Source organism: Oryx dammah, unplaced genomic scaffold, assembly GCF_014754425.2.
Source record: "Oryx dammah isolate SB20612 unplaced genomic scaffold, SCBI_Odam_1.1 HiC_scaffold_1, whole genome shotgun sequence".
Taxonomy (NCBI): Eukaryota; Metazoa; Chordata; class Mammalia; order Artiodactyla; family Bovidae; genus Oryx; species Oryx dammah.
Genome location: NW_024070185.1, coordinates 52,851,798 through 52,865,266, shown reverse-complemented (window position 1 = coordinate 52,865,266; position 13,469 = coordinate 52,851,798). Strand labels below are relative to the sequence as shown.

Below are 13,469 nucleotides of genomic sequence, written 5' to 3'. Positions count from 1 at the left end.
CTCAAGAACCTTCACTAAGACATTTCAATTCCCATGCCTCAGATAGTGGCTCTTATCAAGTCACTTTCCTGGCTCATTGGTTTATAGAGGTTTCTGTTTTCAGGCTTTATCAGCAATCACTTATTATTCTGATTTCTTACTATGCCTTCCCAGCATATCACTTGATATCTCTGTCTTTATGAGCTGGTAATTAATTTGAAATTCTCTTATTATACTGCTCTGGTAGCCTGTCCTTTCTTTTATTATCATAGACGGTTACAGCTTGAAAGAATTTCAAATCATCCCATGCAAATCCATTATTTTCTAGATAAGGAAAGTAAATTGTTTTAGCTGGAGCTGCTATAGCAAAATACCATAGGCTGGGTGGCTTAAATAACAGCATTTATTTCTTTACTTGTGGAGGCTGGGAAGTCCAAGATCATGGTTGAATTCTGGTTAGAACCCTGTTCCTGGATGGTAGAAGGCTGCCTTCTTGCTATATCCTCATATAGCAGAGAGAGGATGTTCTGGTATCTCTTCTAAGAAGGGCACTAATCCCATCATGAAGGCTTCCCTGAAGGCTCAAGCGGTAAAGAGTCCCTCAAGAGATGTGGGTTCAATCCCTAGGTCGGGAATATCCCCTCGAGAAGGAAATGGCAACCCACTCCAGTATTCTTGCCTGGCAAAACCCACGGACAGAGGAGCCTGGGGGCTATAGTCCATAAGGTCACAAAGAGTCAGACATGACAGAGCACACGAGCATGCAGTCTCGTCATGGGGGCTTCACACTCATGGCCTCATCTAAACCTAAATACTTACCAAATATTACTACCTCCCATAACTGTCACATTGGGGATTAGAGATTCAACATATGACACATAGGGAGATGCAGACATTCAATCTAAAACAAGGCTTAGGGAAGTCGAAGATTTTGAACCATACAGCGTTTTTCCTTTTGTAGCATCTACTCAGAAAATGACTCCCCCATGAACTCTAACTAATTAAGCCCTTTATAGCCCGTCTAATGGCGGCATTCATGCAGAAATTCTCTTTTGAGCTTTGCTAAGACACAGTGGGTATGCTAATATGTAGGAGACATGGTATCTGAAGACAGAGATCTCAGCTTTGATATTCATTATACTTGTCTTAATGATAATGGCCATCCACCTCCTGAAAAGAGGGGAGCTATGCATATTAATGAAGAAGGAATTCAAGAGGTTGAGATTCTGATTTTGTATCATCACAGGATAATATTCATTAGCTAGTTGTTCCAAAAATAACAACCAACATAGTGGGTTCATAGGGAGAAATGTTGCTTGACTCCAAAGAAATTTGTACACACTTGGACTAGAAAGATTTAGTAAGAATGAGGGTTTTTTTTTTTTTTAACCCTGATAACAGGAAAATTACTTTCTCATAATAAATATTTTTTTTTGAGATAGCCTTCTCTTTTTTCCTTTTTAGGAAACATTAGCTTTTAATTGCTGGTAATTTATCTAGATCAATTATAATGCCTTCTCCTGGGTCAAGGCCTTAAAAAAAGAGAAAGATTTCCCTCCTTTCTGGAGTATAATGAAGCATCTACAGTGTTTCCGTTTCATTTCACAGGCTGCCCACCTAAGAATCTAGTTCATCTTGCTCTGGCAAACATTTCCTAAATCACTTCATTGTAAGAGGCTCGTGCCACCCCGCCCCTCACCCCCTACCCCAACCCCATTAACAGGAAAGGGAGATATCTCTCAACAGAGTGTATTAAACTTATCAAGACATGCTCTTTGCTAATTGACAGTCTTCTATCTAGTTTTGTTTTGGAATGGAAAAATAATGCTGCTTATAATAGGATTTTAGGACATGGAAGGAATTTAGAAGTCTTAATAGTTCAACTTTGATTTCAAGCTGAGGTTACTGGGACCAAGAGGAGAATTTTGCTAATTAGTAAAGAATCAGAACTAGAACCAAGGGTCCTTGGCTCCCGTCTCAGTGTGGTTTCTGACCCAAGATACTGGCCTCCTTTCTCATTGGCTAGGTCTTTGTCAGCTATATTTTATCCTCGTCTGTGAGAAGTGACAAACAAAAGAGCAACTCTCCATGGCAGACTTCATGAAAAGATTCTTGTTTGAGCCTTCTATGCAACGCAAGAGTGTATGAGAATTGTCACCAGAAAACAGGAATCTTAGCCTCTTGAAAAATTTCCACATTTATTGAGCATTTATTTCTTTGTGCCAAACACAGGTCCCAGGGTCAAAATGGCATTCACTTAACTGCCAATGACTATCATGGGCACTAAGCATTCTTGCTTAGTTCTTCTTAGGGGAAAAAAAACAAAAACTGAAGAAAAGAAAATTATGATAGTGACTCTTGTCAGTGGGGAAATGATAGAGACTTTATATGCCTTCAAATGCAGAGATCTGGTGCATGAAAGGAGAGAGAAACATGAGGGGGTCTTAAGGTACTTTCTCGGTTCATCTTGCTCTCTGAGTTAGCCCAAGTGAAAATTCTCTGAGGTTTCTTATCTCTTCTTCCATCACCTTTTCACCTTACCCCTGTATATTTGCTTCATGTCATTCTACTTCCTTGGTAAGAACTGCAGGACTTCCAGGTGGTTAATGATGAGTGAGAACCAGATGGGCTTTATCTTGTCATATTTTCAGATAGTATCTGGAAATGCAGACTTGTTGGGATGATCAGTTTGTTCTGTTGCCCACATGACCAGATTCACCTTAGTGGCGATCAGTAAGGAATAGCATTCACCCTGACTTCTACCTGTCTCTGTGACTTTGGACCTCTACTTAGGGCTTTACCAAAGTGAGAGCAGCTCAACCTCTGCCATTTTTTTAGGATTTCAGGGACATCTGTTTCCACCAGATATTTGCTTTCTTTTAAATATAGACCACAGGACTGTCTTTCTTTGAGACCTTGTTATATTGCAGTTTTGGACATAAGGAGAACAGAGCATCTCAAATTTTTCACCCAAGTGTCCTTAGCCACAGAGGAGAGTGAAGAAAGAACTCTGGGCACTTGGGCCTAAGCTCTGGATATCTCAGAAGGAAATACTTCTGAAGTTTTATATTTACAAAAGTGAACAGAGATTTTACATTAAGCTCTCAAACATTCATTCCCATATTAAAAAATAACATTTCAGAGACTTCCCTGGTAGTCCAGTGGTTAGGACTTGACACTTTCACTACCATGGCCTGGGTTCCATCCCTGGTCAGGTAACTAAAAAACCAAAAAACCAAAAAAAATTTTTTTTTAGATTAATTGCATTGAGTGTTAATGACTTTCTAGACATTTCGTCTGTGACTTTGTGAACCCAGCACACTGCTGACTGCCCTTGGGTTTCTTGTCCCCAATTTAAGAAGCACAGACCCAGGCTGGTACTCAAGTTCTTCTGTTTTGCCAGGACATTGGGAACCTGGGGTTATTCTTGATAACACAGTTGGGTGTGGTTTAAGGGGCTGCATCAGTGGCTCATCAGACCAAACCATGTCACACCCACCCACTCTCCATTTTCTATACTCCCAAGCTGTCACAGCCATTTGTCCAGGAGGAGGGGCATTGCTTCTGTAACAGTAAGAAGTGATGCCTAATTTTAATATAAATGTCACCATTCATGGAAGAATATAAGTGGGCCCACAAAGCAGATCAGTGTGAACCTACCGACGGTGAGAAGAGCTTCATGAGGCAGTCTTTGACAGCTACAGATTTGTTAGGAAGGAGCCTAGCGTGACCGGATGTTTGTTTAACGAAGGTAATAGAATCCAGGTCAGGTAACTAACAAATATAATATAATCCAGGACAAGCAAATATAATCCAGGACATGTAGGGCGTTTATGAGTTGGGTGGCAGGTGAAGTGATGTTCAAGACTTGTTACATAATTTGTAGGTGCAAAGTGAAAATGTCGAGTGACTTGTGCAAAAATGATGAGGAATGTCAAGATGGCAACAGCAGAGCTTTAAACTAAGCCTAGGGCTCCTCCGAGTGGGAAGCACTGAGCAAATCACACAGCTCACATGTCATGTAGCTGGCCCTGATAAAGTTTCTTCAGTTGGGAAAGTTCTGAATGTGGCTAGAAAGTAAAGGAAGAGATCATAAACATGAAAGTTACAAGAGAAAAAAGGGAATGAGAATGACACAGGAGCAGTTTTCTTGTAGGTGGAATGCAAAAAGGTGGTGGTCCTGATTCAGAGGAGAATGATGCAGGCTGAGAATGGAAACGGAGATCCAGCATCAGGGTTATAACCAGGTCTCTCCCAGGGATCAGTGGTAAGCACTGATGGGTAACAGCCTAGTGGACAGAGTAGCACCTCCACAAAGCACAGAATTGGCTGGTTAATTGATTATAAGATTCCTTTTCATACCTTTCGTTGAAACTCAGTGGCAGTTGTGCTTGCTTTGAGATCAGAGAACCGTGAGTGAGCTTTGACTATTTGTTCTGTCCACCTTGGGAAAAAACTGGGTCTTTAGTATGGAGAGATTGAGAGAATTGTCATGGATGGTGATTTCTGTGTCTTAAACGATAGAAACTTAAGCGTCAGTGAACTCTAAAGGCCGTGAGCATAATTCAGGCCCTACGACAGAGAATAAGTAAGTGCTGTGCTCTTTTAACCAGGCAATACCATTAAAGGAGTGAGAGGCCAAACTGCCACATAAATATGAGCAGGCAGGAAAGTATATTTGTGAGGACAATGAGGAGCAGTGGTGGCTAAGGCAAACCAGAGAGTGTGGGGCCCGTTGAAAGATGCTCAGAGTCAAATACTTCTAAAACCCAGTGGGGACTGAGCAGAATCCTCCCAGAGGTTAGTTTTAATTGCTTGGCCATCAGTTTACAAGCTCTGATGAATGAGTCCTTGAGAAAAAGAAGACCCTATAGTGGTTCAGAAAAGCACTGAATCAGTATCTTTTAAGCAGGAGGTAGGCACAGGGCTTCTATTGTGTGTATATAGAGGTGCTTTTCAGCGTTGACGTTGTTCAGTGTCCCTAAGAAGGCTTTAGGCTACCTTCACGGTCTGCTAAGGTTTAATTACTAGTCAGGAAGTTCTTTTATTGCTTTAGACAAACTCACTTCATTTTCATCCTGTTTTCCTCTTTGTGTAGAGCTACCTTCTTCTAAGGTAGACATATCTTTCTACATAGAAAGACATATTTTTCTACTTTTGTTACAAGAGTATGTGTTGTTTCCCCCATTTGAAAATATTGGAAATGCTAATTTGTAAAATATACTGTGTGGGGCCAGAGAGTTTCATTTCATCAAAATAAATGATGGTTCTGTCTGTCAACAGAGATGTTAGTGATTGATTAATCTTGAGTAAAAATGATTCTTCCTTTGATTTCTCTCTTTGCCAAAGATCCTTAGATTTTTGCACCATTCATTCTCTGCTCTTCACACTCTGGTTCCTCATCTTGCTCTCTGGACTCCTTTTGCCTCTCAAGAGGAATTGCCTGGATATGTTTTACCAGCTCTCAGTGTTAGGTGACAAGCATTACAGAGTTTTTACATGGCAGACTGGGAAGGAGTTACTAGAGGCTATGAGTTCCCAGTTGTGTCAAGGAGAACCCTTATACATTCCTATGTACTCCAGGCATTAGTAAAAGGAGAAATCAATTGCTCTCAAACTTTCCTAAGAATCAGTTCAGTTCAGTTCTGTTGCTCAGTCGTATCTGACTCATTGCAGCCCCATGGACTGCGGCACGCCAGGCTTCCCTGTCCATCAGCAATTCCCGGAGCGTGCTCAAACTCATCTGCATTGAGTCAGTGATGCCATCCAACCATCTTATCCTCTGTTGTCCCCTTCTCCTCCTGCCTTCAATCTTTCCCAGCATCAGGGTCTTTTCCAATAAGTCAGTTTTTTTCATCAGGTGGCCAAAGTATTGGAGCTTCAGCTTCAGCATCAGTCCTTCCAATGAATATTCAGGACTGTTTTCCTTTAGGATAGACTGGTTGGATCTCCTTGCAGTCCAAGGGACTCTCAAGAGTCTTCTCCAACACCACAGTTCAAAAGCATCAGTTCTTCAGTGCTCAGCTTTCTTTATAGTCCGACTCTCACATCCATACATGACTACTGGAAAAACCATAGCTTTGACTGGATGGACCTTTGTTGACAAAGTAATGTGTCTGCTTTTTAATATGCTGTCTAGGTTGGTCATAACTTTTCTTCCAAGGAGCAAGTGTTTTTTTAATTTCATGGCTGCATTCACCATCTGCAGTGATTTTGGAGCCCAAGGAAATAAAGTCTCTCACTGTTTCCATTGTTTCCCCATCTATTTGCCATGAAGTGATGGGACCAGATGCCATGATCTTCGTTTTCTGAATGTTGAGTTTTAAGCCAGCTTTTTCACTCTCCTCTTTCACTTTCATCAAGAGGCTCTTGAGTTCCTCTTCGCTTTTTGCCATAAGGGTGGTGTTATCTGCATATCTCAGGTTATTGACATTTCTCTGGACAATCATGATTCCTACGAATAAAAAGGTTTAAATAGTCAATTTTATTGACAAAAGCTCTTGGTAAGAATGCTTGAGCTCTTGATGTCAGGACAGAGACTTGACCATTGTTAATTTTTACTGGTTTAAATTGTGAAGATGAAAGGGGACATGCTCTCGCTCTCCTCTCTTTCTCTCCATTAGGGAGATACTGAGTTTCGACCTGTCAAATTTGGGCCTCCAATACCTTTTTTAAACTAAAGAATTGAAAAACCCTCCATACAAGGACATTCAGACCATTTATAGCTGGATCTTAAATAAAACAGGAAGAGAAGTGTTGTCACCTCTCTTTTAAAGTTGAGATACTTCATGATATAAATGCATGCTATACTCATCACTCTTAGTTTTGCTAGTTTAAAATTTTTCATTTGCTTTATTTCTGTCAGTAGCCCCCATGTCCCGTGAAAGGGACACCCATAACCTTAAACCCTCATGTTACTCAATATGACAGAAGATGATGGTGAGAAAGGAATGTTTCACAGGAGAAATGCCTCAGATTGAAGGAGCCCCAGTGGCTGCCAGCAGCCAGTAGTCCACACACCAACACATCCCTACTTCACTGTTATAGGAAATAGATCACAATAGACCAGGGCAGCTCCCTGGGGGCTGGCAGAGCCTGTGTTCTCAGGACTGGGCTTATCTCAGTGATAAAACTGTTGGTATTTGTCACCACTCTCTGTTTTCTGCATGGCAATCAAATTGTGTTAACTGGCAGAGCTGCAGTTGACTCTGTAGTGCCTTTGTGGGCATTAGGAAGGGTTACCTCTCAGAGCAAATCCAATGTCCAGGTTCAGCCTGCTCATCACCCTTTGTGTGGAGCGTGAGCTGCCACAATCCCTTACAAGGATGCTCAGTATCACAGTATCCTCGGGGCATCTAGCCTCTTCCCCACTTAAGATTTCAATGTATGGCAAAACCAATACAGAATTGTAAAGTAAAATAGTAAATAAATAAATTAATTAATTAAAAAAAAAAAGATTTCTCTGTTGTGTGGCTTTCTCTCCCAGGGCCTTCATTTTCCTGAGTGACCTAATTACACAGTGAATAAATTCACATTAAGATGTTAACAGCAGTGGTTGTTCCAGGTGTGCAGTTATATTGCCAAGACTGTTTTTCATTGTCCAGAATACTGTTTCCTGGCTTGACATCTGCTAAAATTCCTATTCATTTTGCAAGACTTAACTCTAATATTAATTACTCTGTAAAAATCCTGAGACTCTCAGCTGAGTTAGGTATTTCCTTTTCTGAATGCTTGTAGTACTTGCTGTGCTCATCTGTTTTCATATTTCTTATATTACTTAATAAGTATTTTTCCTGTCAGTCTCTCCTAATGGGAGAATTCTGCTGAGATCAGAGGCAGTGTTACTCATTTTTATATTCCTGGCTCATGGTTTATTATTTAGAAGTAAATAGGTGCTCAACAAATAAATACGAATCAGGGTGTTGAATGAACTGATCAATCAGACTTAGTGCCCACCACGGTGCTTTTGGCCTCCATAGGGGCCTTCTGGAGACTACTTGTTAAAGCAGTCTACTTGATCAAAGCATGGACAGCCTGAGGCCAGAACCCTCTTGGCTCTTTGCCTGGATCACAGTTGGTGTTTTGCATTCCATTTGCAGTTGGATCAGGAATTAGTAAGAACTCTATAAAGAGGGATTTTATCCCTGTTCCTTGCTTTTTAGATTCCTTGAGCCTCAGAAGCAATGGAACCTCCAAATATATGTCAGGAAATTTTTTGGTTTTCTGGATTTGAGGCACATTTACCACTTACATTTGCTTAGTGTCTTTTTGAGCAGGAAGCACGTCTGTAAGGTAACATACATTGTTATTGGGAAGCTAAATCGACAAAGTGATGACCAGTTCACTCTTCAGAAATCACTTCAGTCTTTGGTGACCAAAAAAGTCTTCGTGGAACTAGATTTTTGAACCAGATCTTGAATGATAAGTCTGGTTTCTGTTTGTTCATTCAACTGAGAAATACTTACCTGATGTGCTCCATTCTGTCCTCAGGTGTGAAGACACAAAAATGACTCAGTCTGGAGTATACTTGTATTGCTGCTGCTGCTAAGTTGCTTCAGTCGTGTCCGACTGTGTGTGACCCCATAGATGGCAGCCCACCAGCCTCCCCCATCCCTTGGATTCTCCAGGCAAAAACACTGGAGTGGGTTGCCATTTCCTTCTCCAAGGCATGAAAGTGAAAAGTGAACGTGAAGTTGCCCAGTCGTGTCTGACTCTTTGCTACCCCATGGACTGCAGCCTACCAGGCTCCTTCGTCCATGGGATTTTCCAGGCAAGAGTACTGGAGTGGGGTGTCATCACCTTCTCCGATACTTATATTAGGCCCAAACTTTTGAAGTGGTTCAGCCCCTATAAGTTAAATAGTTCTTTGCCCAACCTTATGAAATATTGCCAAATTAACAAAAGATAGTTGACTAAATGGGCTCAGTAATGTATCAGCCAGGTTTCAGTACAAACAAAAGGAAAGAGCTTCCACATGTTCAAAGTTTTTTTTTTTTTAAACTTAAAAATAGCATTGAAACATGTATATTACCAAATGTGAAATAGATCGCCAGTTCAGGTTCGATGCATGAGACAGGGCACTCAGGGCTGGTGCGCTGGGATGGCCCTGTGGGATGGGATGGGGAGTGGTGGGAGGGGGGCTCAAGTTGGGGGACAAATACACCCGTGGCTGATTCATGTCAATGTATGGCAAAAACCACCACAATATTGTAAAGTAATTAGCCTCCAATTAAAATGAATTGATTAATTTAAAAATAAATTTGTTGGAGGAAGTTAGAATTTTATCAAATATCTCATCTTTCTGTATATGTGGAAAAGACTCTACCAAGAAGGGCACTGAGGCAAGACCACCACGCGAGACCAAGATTTTAAAAACTTACTGAAAAAGATGTCACAAAAACGATCTTAAATTGAGTCAGAGGCTGTTCATTCATGACTGGATATGATGTTGTGGGTTTTGTTTTCAAAGTCAGTTTTGCCTTTGAAGTTATACTGTGCCCACTTAAATGCCACTTAGAGCTGGTTCTGCTAAATGTGTCCGTCAGTTCTCCAGAGAAGGTTGGGCTGTTGGTAGAAATGCAACATCTTAGAAGGTACCTAAATGTGGGCAAACTGTCGGCTTTGATGGTGCCGTTCTCGTGGGTCGAATTAGGCTGTCAGGAATGCTGTTTGAAGTGCTGCCAGTAGCTATTAAATCAGCCTTCAGCAAATTCAACCAGGATTGAAATTTAAGACGTGCTTCACTATAATAAAATGGCCAGACTTCCTTTTTCTCCCATTTGGAGTATTTTGGAATTATCTTAATCTCGTTCCTGTTTCTTTCCCTGATGCTACCACCTGAAATGTGTCCTAAGGAGCCTTTGATCTCCTGTAGTCACGGTGTGTCACGTGGCAGCATCAGAACCACTCATTGTAGGATGCTGGGGGTGTGGCAGGGGGAGGAGGCATAGAAAAGAGCAAGAACATTGGTTGAAAGGGAGCCTTTTTGATATCTCAGTCAGGGCTTTATTACTAATCCTCAGTAAAATCAGTCTCAACAAATATCAGTTCTGCAGTACCATGTGATTTGCACCAAGTCCCTTTCTTTATTTCCAGACAAATAAAGAAATTAATAGTCATCCTTCCAAGGTTGTGATCATCAACTTGCTGAACCATAGCTTAATTTCTTAAGAAAATGATATCTTTGTATTGATCCCACCATTTACATTTATTCTTGGTTCAGTGAATAACATGTTTGGTAACACTGTAGAGGATGAGCTAAGGCATACCGGCTTTCAGAGAGAAGCATGTCATCGCACAGAGGGACATGAAGTGGCTTTGAATTTTTCTGTTCAGAAGCATCTGTGTTGCTGGACTTTTTCATGCAGTTCATAGAGTGATGTGCTCATGGCCCCTGGCCCACAGCGGAGATAATAGCTCCCTCCCTGAAGGCTGCCCAAGCCCCCATCTGCTGTTTCCATTCTCTTTGTCCTGGGAAACAAAGCCCTGTGCTTGAACCATCTTCCAAAGGACTCATATCTTGTCTTTGTTAAAAAAAAAAAAAAAATCACTCAGGCCATGAAGAGGTGCTTGTCTTTTGAAAACACCCCTAAAAGCCTTGAGTGCGTCTTTCCTATCTGTCTCTTGTCAGAATGGTTGCAATTTGAATTTCACCACAGTAAAATTCATTTCCTGTCCATGGTGCTGTCCAGATTGACTTTATCACACTCACATGCTTGTCAAGTGATAGCGCGGGTTAGTTGAGAGCAGCAGGAAATGGAAAGGAAATGAGAGGCATAGCGTTTTCCAATCTCACAATCAGCATTTGCTTTGGGAACAGCAGTTGGGAAGGGAGTCTCATAGGATGGCTCCATAAGAGCAGGGGCCTTGATGACCAATCACACTGCTGCTTCTTCCTAACTGTGAAGTCTCAGGCTCAGAGAAGTGAAATAGCCCCTGGTTTCATCTTCTGCAAGGAGTGTGTATGTATGTGTGTGTTGCACTCAGCACAGTGCATGTGGAATGCCCTTGATAAATGGTAGTTATGTTAACATGAGCTAAGAGCTAGGGAGAGTTGCTGAAGGCATTTGTCACTCTGTGCTCAGGAGCAGTGATGACCCACTTTGGGTAGGGAAGGCACAGTCCCATCTGTAATTCATTCATTTCACTCCTTAAATCTTTGATGAGCTAAGCCAAAGCATAAATCTAGAGGTTAATTTAACAAATGTTCATCAGGCTTCAGCTGTGTACATGCCAAGTGATGTGGGGAATACAAATATAGAAGATGTGGCAACAGTAGCCACCAGTCTAATGGGGGCATGACCCATGGCAGGCAGCTACATCACAGGGCATTCGGGTGCCAAGTGAGGGAGGCAAAGCATTGTGGTTTGGAAGTAGTCAGAGATTTCTTGCAAAAGGTGACATTTGAGCTGGGCATTGAAGAGTGGGAGACATCCTGGGGACAGATATTTCAGACAGAGGCTTTGTTTATCCCCCATGCTGCTGCTGCTGCTGCTAAGTCACTTCAGTTGTGTCCAACTCTGTGTGACCCCATAGACGGCAGCCCACCAGGCTCCGCCGTCCCTGGGATTCTCCAGGCAAGAACACTGGAGTGGGTGTTTCCCCCATACTTACACATAAATTGCTGGTCACTTATTGCTGTTCCCAAGGGCCAGCAGTACTCTTTTTTATTTTTTAAAATATAAAACATTAGTATCTTCTTGCTTTAAAAAAACCAGAGCTGTTTGCAGTGGGCATGGACTTTGCAGGCTGCTGTTCTCCCCCACGTGTAGGGAAGATAACTGTAGTTGAATAAACTTGGCCAGGCCAAGGTCAAGCCCAGTGTCCTCCATTCTAAGAAAGGACTCTTAGTTACTAATTCAATTGTAACTCAGTAGAGGGTTTCTCATGGTAGTTGATAAGTCCTTCAGTTGCTTTAACTTATTGCAGAAACCAGCCAAGGTCTTGTGGTTTTAAAGTGAGTGAAGGGCCCTTTTCAAGGTGGAAAGGCTAGGGAAGAAGTTGTTTTACCAAGATCGTCTGTAGCTTTAGAGCTTGATGTCATCTCAGCTTGGGTTCTTCAGAATCCAGGGATTCTATCGGTAGACCCTTGAAACTTTGGGTGTAGGATATGATTTGATTTGTTTTTAGTTGTTAACCTGATTTAGTGCCAGTTGGAGACCAGGGCCATAGGATGGTCTGTGGAAACATACCTTTTCCTTCCACTACTCTGAGCCAAGGTAGAAAGGGCTGGAAATGGTGGTGATCTTCTGAAACTTGTACCCTACCTTTTTCTGCAGGGCAGACAGGGTATCCTCCTGGAACTAGAAAAACTGAATATCTGGAAGAACGTTAGCCTAGATTCAAGGAATAGGCCTACCCAGTCTCTCATCTCAGAGTTCTTATATTCGGATCCATTTGAGGATCCAGCATGATGCTACTGCATTATTTCCTTATCCCTATAACTGTTTACAGTTTAGTCTGTACGGTGATGAAATCTCACCCCCATCCACTCCCCCACTTATAAGAAGACTCCAGCAAATGGACTTTTCAGATTCTGATGTTTTAGGCAAAAAGCAAGCAGTTCTAGGACGTACTTTCTAAATGGCGAACAACTGTAGAATAAAATCATAATCAGACCATTTCATTTGCTCACTAGGAGGGAAGAGTTTTTAAAAAAGACTTTTAAGCAAGCTTTAAAAAACTATGTACACATTTGACCTGACTTTGGTTTTTCTTTTGTCTTTTCTCTGCATTGCCAGTGTGTAGTTGAAGAGCACAGTTAAAAAGGAGAATCTGTAGAAAAGAGTGATTGTAATTCTTTGCAGGATGTGTTGTGACAACCCTGATGAGAGCTTAGATGGTGAAGACTAACATGTTGCCTTCAGCTCAAACACACACACACAAGAATATTAGCAGATGGATTCAAGCACTCACTGCTCTACCCCTGCAGGTCTTCAAATCATTTCAACCTTCAGCAGTTAGGAGCTGCTAAAGGAGGGCATTTGGCTCATGCCAAGTGCGATTTCAGCTTCTACCTCTGTAATTGGAGTCAATAATCCTGCCTTGACCTCATGGATTTGTGTGATTCTACACAAATAATGTCTCAGACTACACAGAATAAAATAAAGTGCTAGCCGGATACAGAATTAAAACACATCTGCTATTGAAGAGTCTAAGGACTATCTTCCTGCAAATGGATCTAGGACAAAATTTGAAACTGGGCATCAAGCTTATAAGTGTGACTCTCTGTCCTTTCTCAGTGGACCCACCCTCCCCCACCACTTCTTGCCATCTTCCCTACTCCAGCTCCCTGATAATTGTTCCTAGGAGGAATAATTAATGACTAAAACTTAGCCCATCCCAGGGAGAAAAGTGTGCTTGACTTGTTTGATGTGGACTTTCCCATGATTAAATACTTGATTTAAAAAATTTTATTCTTGATTTACAAACTTGTATTAATTTCTGCAGTATTAGTAAAGTGATTCAGTTATACATATATTCTTTTCCAT

At 41.5% G+C, this 13,469-nt stretch overlaps 1 protein-coding gene across 1 annotated transcript in view; it reads left to right on the top strand.

Annotated features, from left to right (window-relative positions):
* The window catches only part of GNA14 (G protein subunit alpha 14), a 190,654-nt gene that overhangs the window by 26,661 nt on the left and 150,524 nt on the right, over positions 1–13,469 (top strand). The gene's annotated exons all lie outside the window — the stretch shown is intronic.